The sequence below is a fragment of the Haemaphysalis longicornis genome, unplaced genomic scaffold (genome assembly GCF_048455015.1).
Source record: "Haemaphysalis longicornis isolate Haplotype H1 unplaced genomic scaffold, Haemaphysalis longicornis Haplotype H1 scaffold_3, whole genome shotgun sequence".
Lineage (NCBI taxonomy): Eukaryota > Metazoa > Arthropoda > Arachnida > Ixodida > Ixodidae > Haemaphysalis > Haemaphysalis longicornis.
The window spans coordinates 44,210,897-44,233,715 of NW_027526335.1; the positions used below are offsets into that span (position 1 = coordinate 44,210,897).

The 22,819-nt window shown below is 47.7% G+C and overlaps 1 protein-coding gene across 1 annotated transcript in view; it reads left to right on the plus strand.

The window, feature by feature from the left end:
* The window catches only part of LOC144174358 (uncharacterized), a 52,351-nt gene that overhangs the window by 15,191 nt on the left and 14,341 nt on the right, over positions 1 to 22,819 (plus strand). The gene's annotated exons all lie outside the window — the stretch shown is intronic.

Sequence of the window (22,819 nt, forward strand, 5' to 3'; positions counted from 1 at the left end):
TTGCTTGAACATAAAAATCACGTGACGCAACCATGAATACATAAGCACACAGACAGAGAAAGGTCATGACAAGTTCCCGCAATGCAAGGGGCGAGTGAGCGAGACAGGGGAAAAATTGTGAGCACCGTAAAACACGCAAACGCATGCTCTTGCAAAGGAGTGTCCGTTCATGTTATACCAGAAGGAAAGGCAAACTTGAATGCAAAGGTTTAACACACAATGCGAGCTGCCGTCCTGCCAGCTTGACCCACTCTAGCCCTCCTACCCTTACCTGTCTGTGCGTGTTATGGTCGCCTTCTACGCACAGCACGTGGTCTGTTTGCAAGGAACCGTGAGCCGTGTTAGATTGTTCAGATGCGAGGCTCCACGACCGATTGCTATAGAACGCGCCTGCTGCAATCTCTCGCCAGATGAAGATGTTGCGGCGAGCGCGTAGGAAGGGATACAGGCAGAAGAGGTAGAGCAGCGGAGGACGCTGTGTTGGTTAAGGAGGCTCACCATTGTAGATAAAAGCGCTCTCTCTCTCTGCATGTGTGTGTGCATGTGCGCGTGCGCACGCGTGCGTGAGTTTTGTGCGTGTGCGTGTGGGTGCGGGTGTGCGTTCTGTGTGTGTTGCTCGCCACAATTTTCATTACCATCTGGAGTAGAAGGCTAGACCGTCAGCTAGGATTTCTCCTTCGGCAAACTGCAGCATATCTTTTTCTTATCCTTCTCCGCGTGCTCTAAATATCCCAAGGCAAGTTATGTAGGGAGAATGCCCTTCGGCGTCTGAAACAACTCACACGCGTGATACGTTGCAAAAAATACTTTTTTTTTTGTGAATCCCAGAAACACCCCTTCAAGGAACGTAACTATATCGGATCAGGGACGCAATCAAGATTTCGGCAACCAGCGTTGCTATCGCAACCACCATTGATGCACCAAAAAACTTGAAGAAACCGGCCAGCCCCTGAAAACGGTCGTTTATAACCGTCGCAGCGTTCATCCACATGATGTTCACAACACCTCGCGCGGGTTTGAGAAGGTCTAGTAGGCCCGCCTCGTGCAGTCTGAGCAGAAAGCGACTGTACGCCGGCTTCAACGGGAAAGTCTTGCGGACGATGGTTGTGACCAACATGAGATTGAGCGCCTCTCTGGACGGGACTATTCTGTGGCTGACGTTTTTGACGTAGAGCAGTGACTGCGTTTGGGTCAGACACACATGGTTCGGCTTGAGCGCGCACCTCAGGCAGTCGTCTAACGTAGCTTTCTCCAGCTGTTTGGTGGCGCTGTTCGCGTTGAAAGCCAGGCTCAGTTTTTGGGCCAGCGAATTTCTGCTCACGTTAGATATCAGCGTGTAGTGATATGCAGAAGTCGCGACTACGCACGGGTAAGCATTACCGGTATCCAAGGCTTGTTCGAGCTCTATCAGAGTGTCTACGGGGTTTGGAGTCTTCCGAACGCTCAGCGTAGACACAAAATGGCTTCCCATGTACGATGACAGTGGGAAGATACCCAAGATCCAAAAACATACTGCTGTACTTCGGCTCCACCTCCAGAGCCTTCGGACAAGCACTGGAGTAGACCTGGCATAAATGGCAGCCGCGACAAAAGCCACTGAGTCACAGGCATGATCAAAAAAGTGTGATCGGAACTCCAGAATGTCCATAAACGTCATCATGAATGCATTTGACAAGAAGGCCACTACAAGAGCCGTAAAAACGAGCCTAGAGTTACCCAAGATGCTGTAGAAGGACATTGTCTCAGTGTAAGGCTCTTCTGCGTAGAAGGTGTCGTGAAGATAGCGTACAACGCCGTGAATATCGAACCAGATGGTCAAGAAGTCAGAGGCCTGTACGGAAATCATCGCGATGTCGACGAGACCGAATACCATTTCATAGCCGTAAGAGTTCGCGTCTGAATACATTTTCTCGTTGACGGTGATGTTTTGAAGCCGCATAAAGGAGATAATGTCAATAAAAGGAAACGCCTGGCAGCTGGTCATGTCTGGCGTAAAATGACCGCAGGCAACATTTACAACTGCTCCGTTCGGGAACACGTCAGTTGTCAGGGAATGGCCATCGTGCCGGCGGTGGCAGTTCTTTGCCAGGATTCTAAAGCGTTCCACGCGACCGGTGCACCCGGCCGACTCGTCTGTTGTGCAAACGAAGCCAGTCTCACACATGCGACTTTCATGATAGTTAAGATAGTGATTCGACAAATTCTCTAAGCCTTGACCGTAGCCCAAGAGAACCCACACTGTTTGGTACGTTGAAGCGGCTTGAGCATTAATGAACTGGATGCACCCCAAGTGACCTTTCGCTCCCAGTGAGGGCACTAAAAGAATCGTTTCTCTGCCGTAAGCCTGGTTAGCCTCGAGCATTGCGATGAGTCCCGGCTGCCAGGCGAGCCAGTGGCTGGCAGCCTGAGGGAGCCGACGAATCCACGAGGCGTCGATGTTGTCCCAGTGCCACTTGCAAGAGATGACGGCGGTGTGCACTCTTGGGCTGGCTAGGGATTGAAGAAAATCCCGGCGCTTTACGACTCTAATGCTTCCATAGCATATTTCCGTCGCCAGTAACAGCAAAAACAATGACATTGTCGGGCAACGGGAAAGTTGCAGCCACGATTCCGGATGCATCATGGCGCAACGAGTCTTCCGAGTGGAATCCTTGACGTACTTGGTTTGAAACACGAAACGTTGCAGCATCAAAAAGCTGGAAAAATTATGGTTGAGCGTCTGTCGTGATTCCGGCGCATGTCATGCTTGGCCAACTATGCTGAAAGAAAGGCCTGTGCAAGGACATCGCCGAAGTACCAATGTCACTCAGTGCCAATTAGTCGTGATGATACTGGCACGTGGCTTGCCCCACAGTCGTACCGGAAGGAGACCTGCAAAGGAATCTTGCCGTGATACCAGTAACAATGTGAGGGCCAGGGTGCCAATTAAAGGTTACGCTTCGCGTCTTAATTGAAGCCTTTCTTCGCAGCTCGTGTAATCGCAATATGTCGTGCCCCAGTCTCTGCAAAAACAAGTTCCTAAGCTTCCCGACTTCTCGTAATTTGTCCAGAGTTTTCTTCGCTGCACGAGGCGTAATAAAGTCTGCCTTCGCTTCCCAACATTCCCCCTGTAGAAACAATGAAAAACACTGCCTGTATGTGAAACCACAAGCGCCCGCTGCATAAATTTTTCCCGCGAGCATGAGCGTTGAAACAAGCTTCGATTGAGGTTCCGTAGGTAATTACCGCACACACAGCCTTAACTTACTCAACTTGTCACGTAACTATCTTTAAATGCGGACGCTGAGAAGTCCTTTTTAGCACCCATAGTTGCAAACAATCTTAAAATAGTACACATAAGTCAGTTACAACTTACAAGGAAATAAACTACTGACGCTCTTATTCATGATTACAGTATAAATTATGAGCTTCTTGTTTCATCAGCCGTGACATAAAAATGTTGACATAGCTTTTTTTTATACCTTTCGCGTACTTGCTACTAGGATTTTATTGAATTGGAAAATACTTTATTGACAACGATCCTGCAGTAGGTGGGAGCCTATTTACGGCTCCGCCTCAACGCGGCCTAACGTCGCACCAAATTTGGCGCCAATTTAGCGCCAAATTCAATTGGGACGCACGTGCAAGGAAAATTGAGCGAGTAGAAGATATTCAGATGGCCAGCGCGCGATCTTGTTCCTGTTGCGCAACCCGCCACATAATCGAAAGGGCAGGCCGCGGAGGCCGCTTTTCTGATGGAGGCGAAAAGCAAAAACGCCCGTGTGTACGAGATTTCGGCACACGATAAAGATCCCCAGGTGGTCAAAATTAATCCGGAGCCCTCCACTACGGCGCGCCTCATCGCCTGCGTTGCGTCGGCGCGTTAAACCCTACAATCAATCAATCGAAAGGGCAATTGTTTCGTTCTGATTGCATGAAGTTTTGCGCGTCCACTTCTTTTCGCGCCACTTATTCTAAGTACGACGTCGTTTTGGTTTACTAGTACACACAAACTAGACATGAATAAATAGCACAGTTTTTTTGTCATTTTTATTGCCTAATTAGATTCATACAGTAAAAGAACAACTTGGATATTTTACGCTTTTAGTCGCATACAAAAGTGTATGGCACATGGCCGCATGCTAATAACTAGGTATCCAGCCAGTGCGTATCTGTCCAGTGTTTTGTCTGTCCAAGGTCCGCGTAGTCTCTGCTGGTGAAATGGGCAGGACACAGCCGGTAGCTGCTGTAGATCTGACGAGGTGGTAAATGAGCCTGGCCCTGCTTTCTCGCACATGGAGCCAAACGCGAGATCTGGAACATCAAGATGCACGCGTGTATATTTGGGTTAGAATGAATACTAGCTTTATTGCTACTTTCAGGCGCTCATACGATAGTTTTGAGTGAAAACTGGAATTTGTATTCGACATGAACCTTATCTACCTGATATATTAGGAATCTCTTTCTTAATTTGATTTTGGCTACAAAGACAACACCAATCGTGAAGGCAAATTATAAATCAAAATCAGCTTTTATTATTAAGAGACGCGGACAGATGTTTCTTTTTGTGCGATCATAATGTTCGGTGGAAGGACCCACCTTTCCCCTAATCCAAAATACATTTCTGCAGACAAAAGCACCGATCCCGCACCAGGATCTCTAAACAATTATTCATGCATATATATTTCTGCACACTATGCATTCTTCTGGTATTTGTCGGGCCCTGCAGTAAACCGGTAATAAAAGCCTTATTTAAAAACCTCTAATAAATTACTAGCACATGTTAAGCCTGCATTGTCTAATTATTTATCGGCTTATAGCTGTAACTGCGTTCTTGTGAATATGTCGTACTTGTACTTAAAGCTGAAACTCGTAGCATGGAAATGAAGCGTAAATTATAAATCATTAGTGTCGTAATTATTATAGTTATGATTGTAATATAAACATATACCGTAATTGCTTAGTTTGTATATTTAGTGCAACAAATTCATTCTGCTATATGCTGCGGATTCACGTGAAGACAAAATGCAGAACACACAATTGAAACACAGTAAATTAATAGCGCCCGTGTAAACTCACATGTGTAAACAATTTATATTGAATTTATAAAAATATACTTGTTTTCCTTGAAGACAACTACGTCATCTTTGGCTTCGTGACAATATAATCACTACTTAATTAACATAGTGCTAACAACACTTGCTATGAACTTATGGAACCGCCCTTTGAGTCTTTGGGAGATGCCTTCCTCCAGCTGTGGACATAAATATATTGATAATAATAACGTTAATAATGATACTGATAACAATATTAATCATAATTATATTAATAATAACAACAGCGCATGCTACGAAAACAAACTAAACGCAGGCAATCAAAAGATAATAAAAAGAGTACAGAGTACTGTTCCCTTAGTTGTTGTATATGTTGCCACAAATACTTTTTGCTGCATACCGTGCATTCACTGGAGCTAAAATGCAAAACACACGATCGAAACGCAATAAATGAAGAAAGCACGTATAAACAAACGTGTGTAGCTAATGTAGTCATTGGATTAATTGCCAGGTGCTCTGCCGTGCATTTCATGCATAACTCAAGAGGCAAAGAACGCAATCAAAATGTAATAAATGAATAGTGCACGTGTATGCTCAATTAGGTTGTAAAGCTACTGCTGCAACCGCAACCTGCTATGTCGTGCAAGCGTAGAAAAACAAAACGAGCAACATGCAGACCGTACCTTTCGTCCGCCGGGATCCGGAAGAATTTTATGCCGGCGTGGCGTCAAGATTTTGTACCACTCAGTACAGCACGATATGAGATGACGGCGCGAATCCATTCATGCGTCTGTTTCGATGAAACAATCTTTACTGTGGTAAAAACGGCCTCCGGAACACCGTGGACCGTAGCATACCTGTGGGCGCGACAAGAAACGCCCCTTTTCAGCGGTGCGAAGTAGGAAGGCGCAATTCCCCTTTTCCACTCCGGGTGGCGCTCGTATTTTCGCAATCTCGAACTGCAACTTTTAAGTTCACTTTCATATAAAAAAAATCCGTAATTAATAAGTGACCTGGTAATAAATATAAAATGCAACAACAACGTTCATTTATGCTCGAATGTAGTACAGCCCCCAAACGTTCAGATCGCTGCGGTCACGGGACAGAAAAACAGCGAAGTTTCATCCCCCTGACGTTGCTCGCTGCCCGACGTCTCTATTAAGTAAGTAAGTATTGTTGAATAAGGCGGACTTAGCCTTGCATAGCTGCCGGCAATTGCTCCGCCTAACTAATCGTCCCCAATACCATATCAGAGACTCTCAAAGTCATCACACCTCACTTAGTCCAGTATACACTGCAAGAATCCAAGTAGGAGATGAGACACCTCTCTTCGCACAACACACCCCACGCGCCCAGCGTCTTCGCTGATCTCCGTTCCGCACGTGGCGGCCTGGTCCACTTGATGATCATGCGAGGGGTGGCCGGGTGTGCAACCGACGGCTCGTGCGTCGCAGCAACACCGGCCTGCGCCTGTGGAACCAGCTTAGCTCTGGGACAATTGGTGACGCTGCGCCGGAGCTGCTTGATAAATATACATGTGTAGTAGTAAGTAAGTAAGTATTGTTGAATAAGGTGGACTTAGCCTTGCATAGCTGCCGGCAATTGCTCCGCCTAATCGTCCCCAATGTATGCCATGTCAAAACTCTCAAAGTCATCACACCTCACTTAGTCCTAAAATAACAGACACACAATGTCACCACACCTCACTTAGTATACTGTGGACTGCAAGAATCCGAGTAGGAGATGAGACACCTCTCTTCGCACAATCCAGTGGTCCTAATAATGTCCTCCGATGTAGCATGGGGCACTCCTAACTTCTGGAGTTCACGAAAAAAGTTCGTCCGCTCAGGGTTGGTTTTGGAGCAGTTCATGATGAAGTGATCAATGTCCCCAGTCACACTGCATGAGGGGCACAAAGGGGATAAAACAATGTTGATTTTATGTAGCCAAGCTGGTGTACGGGCTGAGTCTGTTCTTACTCGGTGGAGCAGACAGGCTTCGGCTTTTTTTCAGGCCTTTCGTCACGACTGGTTGATGTACTGGTCGCCACAGCTGCCTAAAGTGCTCGCAAACGGTCTGTTTGTGTATGCGTTGGAAATCACACCGCGTTTGCACCGTCCTTGTAGAAGATAAGGCGTCCTTGGCTAAGCTGTCAGCATGTTCGTTTCCCGCTACACCGACATGCGACGGGATCCACTGGAATTGCACGGTGAAGCCTTCATGCTTAAGCCGCTTTAGTAGAACTAGAGATCGCTGACAGGTCTTTTAAACAGGTATACCCCGCTGCAACAGGTGAAGGGCTGACTTTGAATCGCTGAATATTGTGACTTTTTGCCTTTCAAACGATGACAGTTGGCGCAACGCAGCTTCTATGGCAGCACACTCACTCGCTGTAGATGAAACCAAAGGCGTCACCCTGGCAGCTCACGAAATATTCAAACTGGGTATGAAAAAAGCCGCCGCGCACACACCACGTTTTGCGTCAACTGATCCATCAGTGTATATGTGCAGAGAGTCCCCGTATTCCCGTTCCAAATGCTCCAGCACCAGCGATCGTGCTACAGCAATAGGTGTACAACGCTTCGAGCGCATATGAGGGATGGTCAATGTCACATAATGCGTATACCGTGTGTGTGTCATTCAAGCAGAAGTAAGCATGATAATCAAACTAATCCTAGACAACCAGGTAAGCTAAGAATACCCAGCTGAACCTTAGCTCACGCTACGTATATCCTGGCATAGCCGAGCTAAGCCACGGCTAATTTTTTGTAAGGCCTTAGGTTTTTGAGAATGAATAACATTTTCATTATTTCTTTGAGCACTGTGCCTAAATAAATGTCATTCGGAAATAATTATCGCTCGTAAAATACAAATATTGTTTTATTGTTGAATTAAACTTGGTTTTTCGTTATTAGTGTTTGTTCCCCCCACACCCAGTCGCGTTTCAACCGCCCCTCCCATAACCCCAGTGTTGGTGTCGCTGGCAATAAGTTCTGAACCGCTTTTAGCCCGAAGCTTCGCTACCTTGGTTCTACCACGTCATTCTTCGAAGTGCCGGGCACCGGGTATAAGCAGCTGCTCTCTCCCACCATCCTTGGGCTTGGCACTGCTACGAAGATGGGGCACTTACGTCTGCTGTACCTTCAGGTTAGTTACCGCAACCCTGCTGAATGTATTAGGGGCAACGATTATTGTCTAATAGCGGTGTCCGCTGGCTCCAGGGCACGATGAACCGCAGCGATGGCTCAGAGGTATGTACGGCACTCGCCTCGTATGCGGGAGGTACCGGGTTCGAATCATGGTACCGCCGGGCACCCACCAGTTTTTTTAATGGTACAGGCGTCCCTGGTCGAGTGCGGACCCTTGAAAAGGGAATTCACGTCTGGAAAGCTGCTTTTACCCTTGCGAGGGGCCCCTGACCCTTGTCCATCTGGCGGGGCCCCCGGCCATCATGCCGTGTTGCGCCATTGCCGGGGGTGAAAGAGTCTGGCGGCACGTCCTGCCACAGGCGGTGGTGAGTTGAGACTCCACCGTGGCTGTGGAAGGCAGCATGTGCATTCGTGTGCCTTGGTGGCTCCGGACACCTACCGGTAAAATAGGTACAAGCGACTCCCCGACCTGGCGCTCGACCCTTTTGTGGGTCCACAACGCTTGGGAAGTTCACCCGGCTTGCACGGGAAATCGCCCCTATGGAGGGGCGGCTGCAAAAACGCGGGAACTTTTTTTTTTTATGAATAAAACAAGTGTTGTGCCTGCTATCGCGGTTTGGTGCCGGTATGTCACAATTTCTACTTTTGCTCTCTGGTGACGTGGAATTAAACCCCGGTCCCGGTGATGAAACTAAGATAGCTGAAGCACGTGCTTCTCTCCTTGAAAGTATGGCCATGCTTGAAGGAGGGCAGGGTGCTGTTTTAACTGAACTAAAAGGTCTGAAGGAGAGGCAAGATGCAACTGATAGCGAGCTCAAGCGCCTAGCCGAACGGCTAGGAACACTGGAAACTAAAGTTGCGTCGCACAGCACCACGAACTGTTCTACATCCAGCGACACTTTAAGCCGCTTAAACGAGAGATTACTGTCACAGCAAGGTGTGATGATGCGGAGAACAGGGCTCGGTGCTGTAACTTGTTTTATAGTATTGAGGATGACCCCAAGGAAGACTGGCCTGCCTCTGAGCAGAAAATAGTCAATTTCTGCTCAGATAAGCTTGACGGTACCGCCGACAACCTTCAGTTCGATCGCTTGCATAAGTTGGGAAGGTTTACTCCCGATAAATGCTGACCCACAATTGCGAAACTCTGCTTCTTCAAGGACAAACAAACCATTCTAGGTTCGGCGCACAGGCTTAAGGGGTCGACTTTCTCGATCGGTGAAGATTTCGCCTTTTCAACCCGGCTAGCCAGAAAAAAACTAATAGCCTTCGCCAGAAAAGAAAATAAGACATTTAAGCTATCGGGGGATATAATGCGCGTGGACAACAAAAACTACATATACGACCCCGCAACTGATACTGTTATCGCTTCGAACACATAGCTAAGAACAGCCGTCCACCATTTGCGACCTAAGAACCACTCAACTAAAGAATTGCCGTCGTTATTGGTTACGTACACCAACATTCGAAGCTTACTTCCTAAACGCGAACAGTTGTGTTCTTACTTGGACGACAGTACTACACTCTAAGCTGGGTAACCCTTAATTGAGGTATACATTTTCGAATTTTTGTAACCTATAGTTTATAAGGTACAAATGTAACCTATATCTTCGTAACCTTTATATACGTATACACGTAAGGGTTACGCAGTTATGGGTTACTTTGCAGCTTTCAGCATGTATACCTTTATATAAGTTACATCTACCGCCGTCCAAGGTCACACAAATTGGAAGGTGTGATGTTGCGCGCCAGGCGCGCTTTTGCCGGCGCCGCTGTGGCGACACCCCGAAGGCGCCTTTCCCGCGTGGTAAACAGACATCGCGTTAGTGGAAGATATGTGCGACCATGCTGTCCATTGCGTCGTCTAAACTTTTGCGTCGGGTGTCTTTTCTTCGTTCCTTGAATAAACTGCCGGCCACACGGCTGGGGCTAAAAGAGAAGTTACTTTTATAACTCCTAAAACAGCAGTGCCAAAAAGCTTGAAAATGTTCTCTTAATATATATGCATTGCATTACCTGTTCGATAATCGTTACCCAGGTTGGCACCCAAAAATCTTCGTGAGTATTGGCAACGCTTAGGTCTTATAAACAGGCATAACTAAATTTGATGTTTGCATCAGCTTTGTGCCGTTTAAGAAACCAGTATCAATATCAAACATGCATGATAGGTCTTTTGGTAAATTGAGCTTTAGCTAAACAACATTAGGCTTTAGTGAAACCAAGCTTGAGTGGAAACATGCACTTGATAGCATACTTCAAAAGGACGCCAAAGTTATGATAACATAGCCTTAAGCCAAGAATTCTTGTCTGACAACCTAGGCCATGATTATCAAAAGAGAATGGCAGTACATGCACACATATTTGCGCATTTAACAGGAGCACATTTCCAGAAGCTTGGCATCAGTAGTTTTGAACATGGTCATTTATTATTATGAAACACCTGTGGGCTATTTATTAAAAAGCAAAGCTGCGAACCACCCCAATGTTATTATCGTTCCTTAATGAGTATTAGACGAGTGCGGATTCCTGGGCGAATTGGTGTTTCCTATGTTGCTTTAGACTTCCAGGTAAAATTCGGTTTATTCATATATCCTTATTAAACCTATTTATTAAATTTTGAGTGAACAGCTTCCCAAACATGGCCAAATATACAAATTCTTTACCTCAATATTTGCGCGGATGTATGCAAAGCATTTCAAATTGTTTGGATACTGCCATTGAACAATTTCAGACGAATTCGAGCTTGAGCTACATTTATAAGATGGTTCTCAGGGGTGCACTTTCCCAGTACAGCGTTCTTGTCATGGTTCCCCACAGAAAAAACACAGAATGTGGGAAAGTAGAAAGAACATTTATTACAAATTCACTTTTTCATACAAAGCAGTGTTTATGGCTATTTACTCTATATTCTCCGTTTCACTCAGTCTAATTTTACACTTGGAGTTCACTCGTCTTTACGAATCCATCTTTACACTTCCCTCTTAGGTTCCTCAGTTTCACCTGAGTTGTGATTCCCACGTCAAGTTATCGTCTTTTATGCAGCACTAACAAGTTTCTAGGCCGATTGCAATCAGTCTTTTGGACAAACTTTAAATGGTATCTATAATTTCCTGCATGAAAAAAGGCGCTTGGAAAAATTCAGAGATAAGTTTCGCAATTTACATAGTACACAAGCAGGCACAAAATCAGGGCACGCTGAAGATTTCCCGTGGTCATCTTGTTCCCTGCTGCCGCAGATGGAGGTATATATGTGAGGGGCCGTCACTTGGATTTACCCACCTTGAAGAGCCATCTACAGAAAATTTCAGAAAAAGAAAAAATCCAGTGCAACCATAAGCCCCTCACACCAAACCACAGGCATTTGAAGTACGAAAAATATATTGCACGGAAATGAAGACGGACACCAGAGAATGAAATGAAAGGCCACACCAGAGGAGTGATTTACGGCCTTTCCTAATAATTTCACATCATTTCAGTAATCGCTACACAGAGTAATTTGGCCGCATTGTTCAGAACAACGCGAAGCCACTGTAGTCATACCGGCCAACCTTCCCGAATTTTAATCGTGCCGTGTTCCAGTTTATCTCGCCAAATGTTTCTGCATGCTCACCCAGAACAGGCAGAAACTTTGGGCTACGAGATAAACTGACATACATTTGCAAAAGAGAAAACAAAAACGGTTCCGCGCCTTCATGTGGAATCACTAGTACACGCAACAGGGCGAACGTCACACTAAACCCAGGAAACGTGCTTTCACGATGCTCACGCCACCTGCGTCACATTTTTGGCTGTACTTAAACATCCTCCTCCCCCCCCCCCCTTGTACGGGCAGTTTCATTTTGAACAAGGATCCCACGTGGAAGCCGAAACGTTGTTCATTTAAGTAAAGTGTTCTTATCGGTGGTTTCTTCCTCGGCTATCAGTAAAAAGGAATCGCCAACTTACATTTTTTCTTCGTCCAGATGTGTTGTGGGAGAGGATACGTATAGAACTTGCACCGATCTTCAAGTGGCATTCCCAGGAGGTCTGTACCTGTAATGACTCGAAGGGTTATTTGGGTTAAAATGTAATAGGCTTTAGAGCTGGGCAGTTGGTATACATTCATAATGAAAGAACACCTCAAACTTGACAAGACGAAGAAAAGAACACAGCACAAGCACTCACTGACAACTGGAGATTTCTTACAGAGCTATTTTAGAAAAAGGGTTCTTGTTGGCTCTGCAAAACCACGCATCTTACAGAATAGCTAGAGTTGCTAAAACACTACAAAGCTCCATGCTGAGGAAATCGCTATGTGAATTCATAACGTTCATGTAGTGACGAACTGATAGAAAGAGTCACTAAACGTAAGGCAAAATAAGATACGAAGTATAACATCATAACACTTGAAGAAAGGCCTCGCATTTTTACAAGTGAATCATTCTTTTGTCTGTGCAGGCCTGGGTGCCATCTTTACAAAGAATATTTGAATGAATGTGTTTAGTTATTGCATTTTCATGCCGTGGTTTCCGCTGAAATCAGACTTCATTTCAACTTGTGTCATACACAGGGGAGTCCTGGCTGTCAGCTGAAGGAACACTGCCTGCAAGAAAAAACAGTAGTGCTGATAAGTCATAGCATAGGTAGCCAGATGCAACCACACTTTTCAAACAGCCAGGAACCGATGAGGGTGCAGAACCCATTTTTACACCTGCACTTGTCTCTGTGTAATTCGTCACAATTTCTGTATCATCAAAAAACAACAATCAAGCAGCGTGCATGCTGGCTCATACATACCACCATTCTGTAAAGTCGCTTTAGTGCACTACACTATGATCACGCGAGACAATCATTTGCCCTGCAATACCACGCGAAAAAATAAACGACTGATTTGTGCGAATGAGAATAATAAACCACTGAACATGGTGGAAATGGCCCGCTGTCTCGAAATGACTACACCAAATTTACCCACTCAAGGAAAAGAATGAAAAAAATGAAGAGTGTTGTGCATACGAAAACTTTTTATTGTGCCGTAAGGCAAACTTTCACCAAAAAGAGGCTTGTGCTGGACAAAAGTGAGTTTAAAAATTTCGGGCAGCATTTAGTGGACTACTTTTCTGCAGCACACACCTTGTGTTTATCCGGATATATTACTACAAGACCAATAAAATGGACACCATTCCGAATATATGCAGCGAGAGAAATGAACATTTCCCGACCACTGAAACAAAATGATAATACCCAGAGAATAGCGCGATAATATAAGACTTTAATGGGAAAAAATTCAATTATTCACCCAGAGAATAGCGCGATAATATAAGACTTTAATGGGAAAAAATTCAATTATTCAAACCGAGCTACCTGATAATTACATGGGCCAATAACTCGTCAAGTGCGCCCGATGCAGTGAACAGCGTAAACAAAACGCCCAACACATGACGAAGCCCGCAAACAGAGCGGAAAGCAGGTCACGGGCGCCGTTATCTGTGCTTTCCCGATCGTCCGCTCTAGTCTGACGCAACGAACGCAAGCCCGTGATTTCATTCAATTGCCGTCGCGGACAACCGAAAACGTCCAGCAAAGCAACCAGTCAGGTAACGAAAATCCCTCTCGAATGCTGCAATTTCAAATTCAAAAGCCCCCACCGAAAAGATATATCCAATGAAAACACGGAAACCGTTACGGGAATATACTCACCGAGTTCGCTTTCACTGGCGCCGGGGCATCGGTCCCACATGCGAACTTGATGCTGGTTGTAGAACAACGGCCCGTGTAGCGCTGCCAGTCACAAATTGGCTCGCCGCAGCCTCCGCGACTCACGCCGACAAATAAGTCTTGTAACAGCAATCCTCGCTTCACCGTAGGGGTATCACAGCGGTTAAAAGGCTCGAGTGGCGCGAAAACGCGGCCACCGGGCCTGCCGGCGCCGCCATTTCTCTATATCCCGTCATGCAACGGAGAAATCAACGGCCGCCGGGAGAGAAGGCACGACGAGCATCTCTTAGAGGTTACAGGGCGTTTTATAGGTTACAACGTAGAGGTTACATGTCAGATTTTGTTGATGTAACCTATAAATCGTTATTGTAACCTATAAATCGCTTTTAACCTCACGCTTGTAACCCTTAGAACGGACTGGGATAAAGAAAACATCAAAATGAATCCATTGTAACCTTTATTTTATAGGTTACTTCCGTTTAGAAGTTACATTATGGGTTACCAGGATTAGAGTGTAGCGACAACTGGGTGCTAACTGAGACTTGGCTACATTCTGACATCAGTCATAGCGAACGTTTTAACAAAAAAAAGGAACTACAGCGTTTATAGATGCGATATAACATACAGGAGGGGTGGTGGTGGTGTTCTGATCGCAGTTAGAAACGAGATATCGTCGTTTTCGGTTGAAACGAACGCTTCTGTTCAAATAACTTGGGCTGCATGCGTGACGACATCCATCAAGGTCTTAAAAGGCGCCTACTATACCACCCGCCCGACTCCAATCCATCTTTTCGTGGAGGGACTGCGTGAAGGTATATCTTGTGCCTTGAAACAATGCCCTGCTGATATAGTCTACCTTTTTGGGGACTTTAATTTCCCTCTCATTGATTGGTCGCTCCTGTCAGCCCCTTGAAGCACTTCAACTGAATTCATTAATTAAACCTTAGACTCCAATATCGTGCAAGTTATAAACGAACACACTCGAGGGTCTAACATGTTATATCTTGCATTAACCACTGCACCTGAAAGCGTAGGATCTATCATACATCGATGGTTTCAGCGATCATAAACTTCAGTTCACATTTCACGTTCGTTTGAAATTTTCCGGTGCCATCATTTAAAAAATACGCGATTACAGTAAAGGTAATTACAGGGAAATGAACGTCGAATTGGAGTAATTCTTCAATGAATCCTTCTTACCCTCGTTCAATTCCCGGTCTGCAAATGACAGCTGGGTGCTCTTCAAGAACAAGATAGCCGAACTGGTCAACAAACACGTGCCCTTAATCACTACTAAAAATCTAATCCGTGGTTCAACAGACAGTTCAGAAATATGCGACACAAAAAGAAACGATCCTATAAGAGTTCTAAAGCTAATTCCAGTGCGTCTTCATGGGCCATATATAAAAAATGTCTGAGAACTTTTAACTTTGCAGTACACAGGGCCAAACAAAAATACTTTTCCGAGGGTTTACCTTCACTGTTAAAAAGCAACATCAGAAAGTTTTGGAAGACACAACATAGCATTACATTGCGACAACGGTATTCCCCTTGAAGACCATGCGTGTACGCATGCATTCAATCTTTTTTTCTCGTCGGTATTCACTCGGGAAGATCATTCCACCATACCCATTGTGCCCGAATACGATTACAGATATACGTAACCAATTAATATTACTCCTGAAGGCATCGCTTCACTTATTGGCAGTCTTAAAGTCTCCACTTAATTTGGTCTCCATAACATGAACTCGAAAATATTATAGAACACCATTGTGGTGTTGCGGCGCGGTGGGCAGCTATCTCGGAAGGAACAAACTGGCACACACGAACGCCGCCGTGGGCTACCGCCGACTGCCGTATGTTTATGGACAGTGCACTTATATACACGACATGACAACAGACCACAGCGCCATCTCCGATGGTGTCACGGAACCAATACGAATATACAACAATCATGCTCACCTTTAGTCAAATTTTGTTCCACATTTTCAGCAAGCCATTGCCATCAGGTCAGTTACCTGCCGACTGGAAAATCGGCAAGGTCGTTCTCATTTTCAAAGCCAATAACAAACACACACCCGAAAATTATCGGCCGATTTCTTTGACGTGCATCTGCTGTAAATTACTGGAGCACATAATTGCATCAAACGTGTATAATCACCTCGAATCCAACACCTATTTTTTCGTCCATCAGCACGGTTTCAGAAAAGGCCTGTTATGTGATAAACAACTGCTGGAATTTTCAACTGACCTACACTCTCTACATGAATGCAAACCAACAAACAGACTGAATTTTTCTTGATTTTTCATAAGCGTTCGACCATGTTGCTCATTCCTGCCTCATTTGAAACTTATCAGCCCTTTGCCTGGGTTCTTTAACTTTATCATGAATTCGGAACTTTGTCTATGCGCCAACAATTTACCGTGGTCAATAGCTTTTCCTCACACCTCGTTGATGTTACTTCCGGAGTACAGCAGGGCAGCGTCCTGGGCCCGTTACTGTTCCTGATTTACACAAATTACCTGCCCCTCAACATCTCATCACGGATACGACTCTTTGCTAACTATTACATTATATATCGTACGATTAATTGCCTTAACGACCACCTTTCTACAAAATGGCTAAAACATAATCTACGATTTGTGTAACACATGACAAATGTCACTTAATTTCAGTAAGTGCAAAGTAATCTCTTTCAGTCGAAGACGCGATAATTCAGAATTTTATTCCAACAACAGTGCAGTTTCGCAAGCCGCTTCTTATAAATACCTGGGTGTTCATCTAACACCTAATCTCTCGTGGAGTACCCACATTTCCGCTATCTGCGCAAAGGCTTCTAAATCATTTTGTTATCTGCGACGAAATTTACGATGCGCACTACCTCTTGCCGCAAACATGCGTATCTAACCTTTTTTCGTCCACAGCTAGAATTCGCGCCAGCAATCTGGTCCCCTCACCAAAACTACCTAATCGTCCTGCTGGTATCTATTCAAAAGAGAGCTGCATAATTTATTACACGCAAGTATGACCGTCATCTTAGCGTTACCCAAATCAAATAATAGTTATCACTTGAGCCGCTAGATACACGCCGCACTATCGTGCTATTTGCCATTTCCATGAGTACATAGTTAGCATCAGACCTAACTCGCTGCCTCTTAGCGCTCCAGCACGTACGCACGTCACGACGCCTTCATAATAGTGTGGGATATATGAGGGGTTCCTCGGGGACCTCAGCCAGTCCTGGCGTAAGGTCACCACGCTAGCTCCCGGCGTGTCAACCACGCGGGCTCCCATGCCTACGGCAGCCCAGCGAGGTTCGCCGATACGAGAACACAGTAGACAGTAGTGCCGAAGCACAGCCGTTTATTTGGGGACTCCCAAAGCATGCGAGCACAAGGCTCGACGGCGTTCACGAATCACGCCGTCCGGGTCGTGACCGCGAACGGGTACGCAGGCACTCACGGCGCGCGACAAACAAAGCTCCCACCTGAGATGCATGTATCCATCACAGCCGCGTTCCGCCGATTTCGCCCCAACCGGGTCTCCGACAGGACTCTCCCGACTCCCGTGCGCGCACGCTCGCGCCGCCCGCGCGCCTATCCCCGCACACATCGGTGGCGCCATCTCTCGGGGGACGCTGACGAACCAGCGGAGCGCCGGACCGGTTTCAGCGCACAAGCGTCTCTCCCGAAGCGCGCGCTGGCTCGGGATCACAGCTCGCGGTTCTCCACGATTCCCACACTCCTCCCCCCTAAAACTGGACGCCACTTGAGGGCGAGTGACGCCACGCTACACCACACTCGTCACGACGCCTCAAGTCAGCAAAGCAGCCACCAAACGCCACTCCCATGCCAGTCCACACCAAGGTTCGCCACACGATGCCGTCGTCGCGATGCTCGCTTCACAAACCCGCAAACACATTGCAATGGTTCCGAGTCTCTCGCGGTTGGGCAGCACAGCAGGTTGGCAGGCCCGGGGGTAGCCTGCAGCCGCAGCCGACGAACGCCGGGGTCGCGCCATGATGCGACCCCCACTCCCAGCTCGAGGCGGCAACAGGAACGGCCGCGCCCACTGCGGCTGCCCGAAGGCTCGCGCCGCTCGCGTAGGCGCCAGATACCGCCGCCTCCTGGGTTCCGTGGCCGCTTCGGCCGCAGGTCCTCCCGAACGGTTGGCTGCCGCCCGGCAGGCCGGAGCAGCAACTGGAGGTAGCTCCACGAACCGCGCTCGGCCCCGCCGGTGGTTCAGCAGGCCATCCTCGCTGTCCGTGGCAGTGGTGACTGGCGTGGCTCCCGGTGGTATCCGTATGCTGCAGGTCTCGCTCTCACCGACTGGTGCAAACGATTCCCAAACTTGAAGTGGGGAGCAGCGGGACTCCGCAATCTCCTGTGACTGGCCGGAAACCTTATCGACGATCTCGCCAAATAGGGTAATACCCCTGTCACACGGCAAATCTAATGTCATTCAAAGTGAATGACATTAGCTGTTAATGACATTCGGCTCGGCCGTGCGGGTCTACACGGCGAAACAAATGTCATTTGATTGCGATAGCGGTGACGATTAGCGAGCTCGCAAAACCGCAAAAATTACATTTCAAGCGCATCTAGAATGTTTTTACACGTAATATTAAAAAAAAACGTAACAAAGGATAATTTTTTAAGTAAAAAAACAAGAAAACCATCGATTTAAGTGGCATTAGTAGACATCACAAGCCGAGACAAGTCTGCAAAAAATCCGGATTCGGCTAGCGCGCGCACTGGGGACGAGATTTTCTTTTTTGTTAGTACTTATTTATCTTTTTTTTATTTGAAAAACAACACAAAGAAGCAAATATAAGTTTACCGACAGTTTTTAGAAATAATATTCTCAGGTTTATTACTGAATTTTTCTGTCTAGGGACGCGCTACTGCTGTCGAGGCTACTCATTCGGCCGCCAACTGAGGTGTAACTGAGGTCCGAGACCTCAGTTAGCCGGTAAATGTCATTCGCCTTGAATGTCATTCGGTATTCTCGTGTAGCGCCGAATTAATGACATTTAGAGCGAATGACATTTGCTGTAAATGTCATTAGATCTGCCGTGTGACAGGGGTATAACAAAGATGCCCGAGGGGACTCCCCCTTGCACGTTCGCTTGCTCGCGGAATCACGAGTCCGGCAACTGTGCTCCAGCAGCCACCCCCGCCAGGAGGCAGCTCGCCTGACTATTACGGGTTGTCGGCATCGAAACGCCCGTCCGAGCTATTTCGGCCTGGTGCGTTGGTCGGCAAAGCAGCGTCAGCATCAAGCAGGCGGGCTCCTGCAACTCACTCGCAGCAATACAAGCTGCCGTAGAGCCAGCGCCAACCGCAATACCAGCGGCTTACGGGCGCACATCACCGGTATAGGTCGCCTGAGAGTCCGTCTCTTACTAAGACTGGCGATCTCTCGCGACCACTACACCGTGCTCGCGACCAACGAGCCCGCTGCCGAGCCGCGCGAAGCTCTTACTGCCTAAACGCAATCTCGAGCGGAGACTTCACGGCATCGAGACGCACGCACTCCGGAAGCGCGGAGACAACGGTCCCATTGCTCCCGCTTCCCCCCGCAGCGAGAGGAGACTGATTCTTCAGCGATCCCCCTCGCTCTTTGTCAGGCGTCAAATCAGCAAACACTCCGCCTCGGACTCGAAGCGCAGTAGCGGCGGGCTCATCGTGCGGCTTGCGAGCTCCCAAACACCGCACCCTCGCTCGGTAGTGTCCGCCGCGCCTGCGGGAAACTTCAACCGGCGCCGCCGGCGCGACTGCACGGGGACGGCGCTACGAGGAAGGCGACCCGCCGCCATGTTGGAACAAGGCCTACGCACCTCCCGTCTCGCAAGCGGGCCGCGACTGCGGTGCTCGGAGGTATCCTACTGACTCACCGACTGGTGCGTGTAGGAAGGTTTACACATTTGCCGTCACGGCTGTATCGGGCATCATAACTGTCTGCCTGCAACTGACTGGCGCGAGACGTTTCGTCCGAAGTCTTCCGGACAAAGGGTAGCGGGCTACGACTGCAGCAACGCATTTCTCGGGGAGCTAGCAACCTCGAATTCGTCTGAAGACGAGACCCACGTTCAGGCGCCATGTGGGGATATGTGAGGGGGTTCCTCGGAGGCCCAGCCAGCTCTCTGGGGTAGGCCCCCACGCTAGCTCCCGGCGTGTCAACCACGCGGGCTCCCATGCCTACGGCAGCCCAGCGAGGTTCGCCGATACGAGAACACAGTAGACAGTAGTGCCGTAGTGCCGAAGCACAGCCTTTTATTTGGGGAATCCCAAAGCATGCGAGCACAAGGCTCGACGGCGTTCACGCATCACGCCGTCCAGGTCGTGACCGCGAACGGGAGGCAGGCACTCACGGCGCGCGACAAACAAAGCTCCCACCTGAGATGCACGTATCCATCACCGTTCCGCCGATCTCGTCCCGACCGGGTCTCCGACGAGACTCCCGACTCCCCTGCGCGCACGCTCGCGCCCGCGCGCCTATCCCCGCACACATCGGTGGCGCCATCTCTCGGGGGACGCCGACGAACCAGCGGAGCGCCAGACCGGTTGCAGCGCACAAGCGTCTCTCCCGAAGCGCGCGCTGGCTCGGGATCACAGGTCGCGGTTCTCCACGATTCCCACAATAGTCATAGTTTCATGCGCATTTCTGGCAAGACGCTTGCTTTCAATTCATTGGCATTGCCTCGAGCAAGCATGCACTGGAATGATCTTCCTGACCGAATTGCATCCATGCTTAGCCATGATGGCTTTACCGAAATTCTTCACCGGCATTTTGCTTAGTAATTGTGTAATGATGAATTGCCAGAATATTATTGTTACTGTATATGGAAGTTTTCCCCTTGTATTTGAGTGTTTTCTGTTGCTTTAGACTCCGGGAAGACCCTGCGCGTTTGCAATTCTTTATTAGAAACGTGTATGACGTGTTTTATTGGCTTGTAAGATGATTACCCAAACTTTACATTGTGTACTTGTTTTTGTCTTCTTTTTCCCAATATTTTTAATGCTCTCTCTCAGTGCTTCTCAATGGGCCTGTAAGGAATAAATAAATAAATAAATAAATAAATAAATAAATAAATAAATAAATAAATAAATATGGTTGGATCAAGGGGGGTTCAACGCCGGCCCTTTTGGGACAAAATGATAACATTCGGGGATGCCAGCTGAACGCCTATAGGCAAACTCATCAGGAGCGATATATAAAAAATGAAAGCAAAGATGTAATCGTTACTGGAAACGTTGCATATCGGTTTCGTAAGAACAATAAAACAAATCGGTAAAGCCGCATTAGAATTGGTTGCTCTGCTTCTGCGGTTCCAATAAGGATAATGCACTGACGCCTGCGTGTCAGGGCAAAAAGCACGTTAACTTTCCTACACTTTCATTGATACCGCGTTTAACTGTGTTGAATTTATGAATCAAAAAAGACTCACGGACTTCCTTTTCGTGATGCGAACGGAAACCTGATTCCAGTATAGTAGCCCTTATTTTTTCGAAAGATTCGAGATCGGTTAAGGTAAACTAAGGTGAGATTTAGTGGACTTCGGTTGGATAAGGTGGATTAGGAAGGGTTAGGGTGAAAGAATAAATTAAAATGAATTAAAGTCAGTTCAAGATAATTCAGGACGGTAAAATAGCGTGGATGCTGTGTTGACGTGTGGACGTGTATAAAAGGTACAGGTTGCAATGGTACGCCAGTCGTTCCCCTTCAAAGCACGTGAGAAGACTTGAGTGTGCCAATAATATTTTTAACAGCGAAGCTGTTGAGCAAATCGGTTGTGTTTGTGTCCACAGTTAAAAATACCAAGAAAGGGCCGAGCCCTCGTGCACGTGTGCCTCGAGCACACGTTCGTCAAGCTAAGCCTACCCACTTAGGGAGATTGGCCGATATTTGCCAAAAAATGGCTGCGGCTTGATTATGCAAAGCAAAAGCTTAGTTTAGTCCGGTTGAGTCAGGGTTTCGCTTGGTTAACCTTTGATATAGCTGTGTTGCCGACCACGGCTCAAAGCCGTTCGGTCCCGTGCAACGCTCACAGGAGGAGGCCCGGCCTAGCTTTCATACACGGCGAACGCGGCGTTCCTCTTCGCCGCGCGCAAGACGAGTCACGTAGACCGAGGCGACCCAGCGGCTCATGTGCGGGAGGCGGCAAGGTTGGTCGGCTGCCGATCAGCTGAGCGCTCGCAACTGCGCCCGCCGCCGCTAGTTGAGCAGAACGACTGAAAACGGGGCCTTCTGCGCAGCGACGAAAGCCGCGGCCCGGCGAATCACGCGACGCGCTTCGAGGGGTGTGTCACAGGGGGTGTGTCTGCGGTCAAAAGGTGAACTTGCGCATCCGTTGCCCGGAACGAGAAAGACACGTCATCGCGTACGCCGCTCTTTCGTTCGTCCTCGTGTAGTTGTGCGCATGCGCCCTGGACCGTACAAAAGAAGTGACTTGAGTGTCGAAGCTGGGGCGGTATTCTCGTAACTGTCCTTTTTGAAAACGTCCCTTTTGAGTCCCTTTTATCGTGACGTACTTCCGGTTAAGCAATGGGCGTTGACAGTAGGTTTGTTGCGCTTGCGTCACGTCACTTCCGGTAGTTTGCTTTTAGCCAATCAGGGCTCGCCCAAAGGGACACTTTTGAAAGGGACGCAAAAGGGACAACACTCGAGAATACCGCCCCTGCTGCAGGTGATCATTGACTCCATCCACATGGCCGGGCCGTGGGTAGTTCGCACGGCCGAAAAAGAGGCCGCCCTTCGAGAGGCTCGGCGTGCAAAGCATCCGCTAGAGACGATAAGTGGGCTTGCAGAGTGGCGTGCGAAAGCGTCGACCGAAACGACGAGCTCACTTGGAGCTTGTTCAACATAAGGTCATTGAAATGCCGTGCCGCCGACGCCAATTACGACACCACAACGATACTGAAGCTCAACTTTGTCCATCA